This window comes from Lycorma delicatula, chromosome 3 (genome assembly GCF_047948215.1).
Source record: "Lycorma delicatula isolate Av1 chromosome 3, ASM4794821v1, whole genome shotgun sequence".
NCBI classification, from domain to species: domain Eukaryota; kingdom Metazoa; phylum Arthropoda; class Insecta; order Hemiptera; family Fulgoridae; genus Lycorma; species Lycorma delicatula.
The window spans coordinates 49,261,023-49,268,286 of NC_134457.1; positions in this window are offsets into that span (position 1 = coordinate 49,261,023).

Here is a 7,264-nt window from a genome sequence, read left to right on the forward strand (position 1 = left end):
TTAACACCAGTTTATTACTAATATGCATAAAATCATAACTACATCATTACAAAATAGCTGAAGCAGTTTACATTGAAACTTGGAAATCTGTTTTCATATAAAAATTTAAGTATTTGTATCTTATAAATTATCTAAAAACACGTTAATTCTTATTCAAAATTTAGTTTTAATTAGGCCAAGTACACATCTTATACAATATTTCAAAACAAGTTTCGGAATAGTTTAAAAAAAGTTACGATACTGTTTGTATACTGTGTCGACACAGTTTATATGAACTGTATGCATACTGTATAGAAATGTTTCTTGTACATAGTTACATTTACAGACTACTGCACAGTGTTGTTCAAACTTGTGTTTTCAGTGTTGTTTTGAAAAAATATAAAGATGAAAACCATAAATATACCTCACGGAAAGATGTTTAGTGAAGTTTTATTAGCTAGAATTGGTGCAACTAGTATATATCTTGTACTTAAAAAGCACAGCAAATGCAGACAAAGGAAAAGGAAATACTGGTGGATGAGAAAAGTACTAACTGAAGGTACAAATTATGGCAACAATCTTATGGCAGATTTAAACCTGGAGGACAGTGCTGGGTTTAGAAATTGTACTAGAATGACACCAAATGTTTTTGAAACTCTGCTGTGTTTAATAGGAGGTGAAATATTTCCGAAAAATACAAAATTTCAGCAATCAATAGGTTAGCTGTTAGTTTATATTTTCTAGCCATGGAAGTTCCGACACAAGCCTTGTGCACATGTTTACAATTTCCAAGCAGTCAGTTTCAAAAATTGTTCCTGAAGTATGTAAAGTGATTATAAACTTATTAAAAGGAATAGGAATATTATTAAGGAATAGTAAAAATTAAAACAAACTTAATGTACTTTTATTCATTTTATTTCATTTAATATCAAAGAGAAAGCAAAACATATGAAAATGAAAATTGAAAACATAGTGTATTTTATAAAAATCATGGTTTGAATGATCTAAGTTGATGAATAGTGTTGTCATTTGCAGAAATCCTGTGGTGGTAATGCCTTGTTACTGTTAGTCTCAGTTGCAGGTGTGGAGAATTTGAAGTAAATTGTTGAGAAGTAATTTACAGTACAGTATCATAGCTGTAATTAGACGTTGCAATAGAAGAAGCTACTGGTGTCAAATTTGCATACCATGAAGTGTAGTAATTTGGATGCTAGGCCTTTGTTATAAACCGAAATTGACAGTTAAAACAAAAATTGTCTTTGTGATTTTGAGCAATGGCAATTTTCATGTCAGTCCTGCTTCAGAGCTTTGTAATTATTAACTGTGTGCTGCCCATATACTGAATAATTGTCACGTTTTGAAGCACTTTCAAGTGTTTTCATACACCAAACTGCCTCGCCAACTACTGAGTTTGTATTTTTTATTTGAGGGTAGCTTATGAGTTGACTGACTGCCTTAACTGGTGGTTTGTTCACTTACATCATTCAGTTCATTATCTTCATCTCTTAAGTTATTGACTGATTGTACTATTCCTGCTTCCTTTGCAACAGCAAATTCCTGATTATCAAAAGTATTGTCACTCAGCCAATTCTTAAAATAAATGGGATGTCATTTAATTTTATTAAACGATTGTAACTATTTATATCAATAACAACACTGTTTATAGTAATAGATTTAAAATATGATCTTTTGAAAAAGGATGAACTTTCGAGTTCATCCTTGTAAAGAATCAAGAAGGTGCCATTTATTTTTGTAGCCGGTGACGCTTTTGCATTATCAGCTAACATTATAAAATCTTATCTGGGACACAAACCTGGCAGCTCATTGCCAGAAAGTACCGGCTAAGCAGAGCCAGAGAATAATTGTAAACATTTTTGACATTATGTGTTCTAAATTTAGAGTTAATCATAATATGATTCTTTTGCATCCTGATAAAGGCTGTAAGCATAACTTTAGCTTTTGTATGCCTACATAATTTTTTATGCAGAAATGCAACTTCCAGATGTACATACTTATCTCCTGGTACTTTTGATTCAGAAGATTGTGACAACAACTTAATGGAACCTGAGGAACAGAAATTGGTGATTCTAATCTCCTATCTTTACAGAGTAGGGCAAGAAAACCTCAAACTGAGGGGCAGATTATTTTAGACAAGTTTTGTGATTATTTTGTGCCTAGCGTGGGTGCAGTTTTGTGGCAAAATGATTATTCATAATTTATTTACGTTTTGTGAACTACATGTATGTAAAGGCTATGGAAAATTAAATTCAATGAAAATAAACTTGCTTCTTGTTCTGTATCTCTTGCGTTTCTTGAGTATTTCTCCTGCCCCTTGATTTATTTCCCTGTAATAGAAATGATGGTGGCTGGTAGCCAAACCTGTGGCATTTCTTTGGATAACAACCAGTTGTTATTGAATCCTACAACTTAAATGGGATTTTAAGCTGTGTATTTTTCTCCATTTCTTCTGGCATGACGTCATACTTTGATAAATTATCTACAGCATCGACTTTTATTTTGATTTTTTGTAGAATTACATCTTCAATTAAATTAAAAATTTTTTCTTGAGACCACATGTTGCTATTAACAAATGCTCAGTTTTGTATAAAAAATACGAAACTGTAAATTAAAAGTGATTTAAATTGAACTTCAGCGAAGCATGCCAAAAAAAATAAAACTTCTATATCTATGCATATATACTTATATCAGCACACGTCCATATTTGTTTACAATTGTTCATGTTTTCCAATTCAATAGGAAACTGAAACATTCAAGAAACAACCCTTTTTTGTTGCACAACTTTGTATATACTGTTGATATACAGTTCTGAAATAGTATACATACAATCTGTATACATAGACCTGAACAGTATACAAACTTTGTCAATCACACTGTTCACATACTGTTTGGAAATTTTATTTTGAAACATTGTGTCAGATATGTACTTGGCCTTAGCTAACTTCAAAAATCATATTTAAGATTCAGGTTATAGATCATTAATTAATTTCAATAATGAATCCTTTACTAAAAATTATTAAATTATTTATAATTTACAACAAATAAATAACATGCATCATTTAATTATTTTTCATTAAAATTTTTTATTAAAACCTAATATGTTTAATACAAGTTTTTTTTCTGTAAAAAAAAAACAAACAGAATATGTGTACTTATAAACTTCAGTTCTGAAACATAAATTTTATAATATTGCAAAATATATAATTAATTGGAAAAGAAGATGTTTAATAAATATTAAAAAAAAAATACATTGTGAAACTAAATTGCACTAGGTATTGTAATAATGTTAATTGAACAAAATTAAAATGTATTATAAAACAGAAAATAAAAAAAAGAAAGTTATTCAAGGGTAAGTTTATAGATAACTATATTTGCTTATTTTTAAGCAGTAGGATATAAAATACTTAATTGCTAGTATATTTAATTTAATAAAAACTTTTTTTTATGGGATCAAAGTCATGTTAGGAATAACAAAAATTACCTGCTGTATATATATCTGCTGTATAACATTATGTATTTATTAAAGTGGCACTTTTTGATAAACATGCACCATTAGAAGATGAAATTTATCAGATTATCATTTGGAGGTCATCACAATATTAAAACAATTCACATAAATAAGTAAATAAATGTTCAGTGCACAAATAAACATAATGATTATAAATTAAATAAAGTGATGTTACAGAAGTGCACCTCTTTAATTCCAAGAATGGTATAATAAAATGCCTTTTTAGGGGCTTATTTATTTTGTTGTTTTATTATGGTGATGAATTTCATGGCCTAATATTCTAATTAGAAAAAAAATGATGAAATCGTTTGCTTTGAAACTCATCGTTTTAATATGAGGATTAACAGTTACACACTGGATGAAGTTTTACTTTTTTTAATTGATGTACAGCTTTTTATTTTGAAATATGCTAGGAAACATTGAGCTTGTATTCATTATGAGCAAAAAATGCATTTTTCTTGCATCAGTTAAGTGTATTAGAAATAGTAGCTTAAAATTTATATTAATTTTTATAATTTAAATGATTTATAATTTGAATTTATACTTTGTATATTATATAGTATAGAATATTTATGTTCGTTATTATAAAATGGAAAAAAAATTATGAAGTATACTGAGATCTTAATGATGGCTTAGAAATAACATGACATAAATGAATAAATTACTTGACAATATCGACAAATATTTGACTATATTGATATTTATCTGTACATAAAATTTTTCCCTAGGTTACTGTGTAATTATCAATTTCATGTTATTAAATTTTTATTGTATATATATTAACCTGTCTAAGCATTGTTGTTACATGAGTAAAAAAATCTGATGCAGTCTTTTTATTTTTTTAGTTATCATTTTTTGTGCATGTGTGAATGCTTGAACATGATTATTTTTGAAAAACAAATTGTAGATAATTATAGATTTTCTAAATTTTCTAATTTTTCATTTATATGGGTGAGTTTTTACTTCATATCGCTATTGTATCATCTAGTTATTTATTTATTTTTTTTCAATTTTTGTGTTGAATTAATACATGGATACTGTTTATTACTCAAACCAGTTTTACTTGAATCATTTCTTTTATTTAAAATGTTTTGTATAGCCAAACAATCTTTTATTCTCAGTGTTTTTTCTTATATTCCCTTTTAAAGATGTTATTTGTTTACTGATGTAAAACAATATATGAAATAATATTTTGTCATAAAATTTGAAGTTAATTGAAAACACATACAAGTGATACGGGTTTTTTGAATTTAATGACTACATTAATTTTAATTATTCTTGCAAAATTAATCCATTAAGGAGTAATTCCAGAATATCAATTCGGTTTATTTCATTCATTGTCTTTCAAATTTGCAATCATCAAAATTGTTATTTTAGATTTAAAATGATAAATAAAATAGAATAAAATATTTTGCTTTAATATCTTTTTTTAAATTCAAGTTTTCCAGATATTCTTTACAAATTAGATAATTTTTTTGTAAATTGATTTATTAGTTACAAATTATGAGTTATACTTAAGTAGACATGGTTAATTTTACATACTACTTACTAGATAAAAAAATTAAAATTAATAAGTTTGTAGATACATAGAAAAAAGTATGAGAATATTAAATTAACAAAACAATTGTAAATTAAAAATTATAGTAGAATGAAGTAATCTAGGCTTAATTGTGTTTGTGCAAGAAAAAAATATGCTCTGAAGAAGAGTAGGACCTGAAATGTTTATTCACATTAACATTTTTAGTTATCCTGTATGACAGAATGTGTATGTCAAACTATTCACTGAGTGCTGGTTATCAAAAGCAGTTCGATACATTAGTATTAGTTTGGTTAAATGTGCTTCTCTTGCAGTTTCATCTAAAAAATTAGAAAAATTTAAGTTAGTTTATTAAGGTCTGATAAAATAGTATGTTATAAAAATTTGAAGTGAACCATTAATGTTTCATTAAATTTTGGAAAAACATTGGTTTTTCCAATGTTTTTTCCAAAACATTGGAATAAATTTTTTTAATCATATGTTATGAACATGCTTCATATGTTACGTGAACACTAACCTTTTTTTTTTTTTTTTTTGTATATACAGGCTATAACACGAAATTCCCTGCAGGACTTTCATAAACTATTCTACTCGTGAAAATAATAAAAAAAGGTCATTTAAACATTTATTCTCAAATGCTTCGTTTGCGAGTTATAAGTGAAAGATTTAGCTCAGATTTCAGCTACTCTGTTGAAATGAGGTCATATTAAGGAAGTTAATTAAAGGGCAGAATTGTGATTTCTTTTGGTTCTTGACTAGAAAAATCAAATAAAATAGATCACAGAACTGTATCTGGATTAGTTTTTGAGAAATCTGGGGTGATAACCAATAAATTGGGGTAAAAACCCTGTTTTTTTTATGTTTGACGTACAGTAATTTTATTAAGTGGATATTAAATGCTTAAAAATGTTAGACAAAACTTATAGAGAATTTAATTCTGAACAAAGTGATGTAGGATAAGTTGAATAAAACAAAGAAAAGTTAGAAAAATTTGAATTTTATTTAGAAATACTACACTAGATCAAAATGCATTACACATACCAATTTGTAATAAATGTTCAAAAATGAGCCTGACATTTACAACACATTTCTTAGCGTGCTTCTGTATTGTTTTGCTTGCTCTTTTTAGTTCTTCAGGGCTATCCTTAAGTTGCTCAGCCGCATCCTAATGTGCACAATTAATTCTTCACAGGAATATATTTTTGTTTTATATATAATATTTTTCATCCATCCCAGATACAAAAATTTAAAGGTGTTAGATCAAATTATATAGGTGGCCAGGAATGTGGATCTTCGCTACCAATCCATTTCTCAGGGGAATGATGATTTAGGTGAGTAGAAATGACACAAGAGAAGTAGGGATGCATGCCATCGTGCTGGAAGTATACTCTGTGTCTCAGCGCTAGAGCACATTTTAAAGCAGGTGCAGTAGTTCTTAAAGAAAATGCAAGTAGATCTCAGCATTTAAGCGGCCATTTAATATGAACAGTCCAAACAGCTGATTGTGAAGAAGGCCGCACCATAACGGCCTTGACATTAAGTCTGTGTTAAAAATTGCCTTTCACAGTTTCATGAGGATTTACTTCTGCCCATGTATGCTTACTGCATAAGTTGTTGATGCCATCTCCAGTGAAATTTGCCTTATTGGTAAACAAAAAGAAAACTTGCAGAGTTGTCAGTTTGTATTCCACCTGTTGCAGAACTCTAAGGGATCTATAAATATTCCTCCAAAGAATTGTTCTGCCAAGAAAAAACATTTTTCTGTCAACCATCCTCCTAATTAAAGGAATTAATATTGCTTAATTTCATTGGGAAAGATAATAAAAAAAATATTTCCCTTGTACAGGGTGTACAAATAAGAGTATAGGGGCTTTAAAGCTATTTAATACCTTTTAACAGTGTCTTAAAGTAATGAATCTTAAATAAAATGAAAGTGTAAAATCTTAGAATTATTTTTTACAAGTGTTCAACATGATTACCTTTTGTCATGTGGCATATGTCTAACTGATAGTAGAGAGTTCATGCAATTTTAATCAGCTTATTTAGAGTAATGGAAGCAACTGTAGCTTCAATCCTTTCTCTCAAATCAGGTAGATCAGTAAATAGTGGAGGTACATCACAAGATCCTTAATTAATTCCTAAAGGAAAAAATTACATGAAGTCAGACTGGGTGACCTTGGGGGTCCCCACAAACAAGCTCTGCTCAGATCTATGCTAATTGA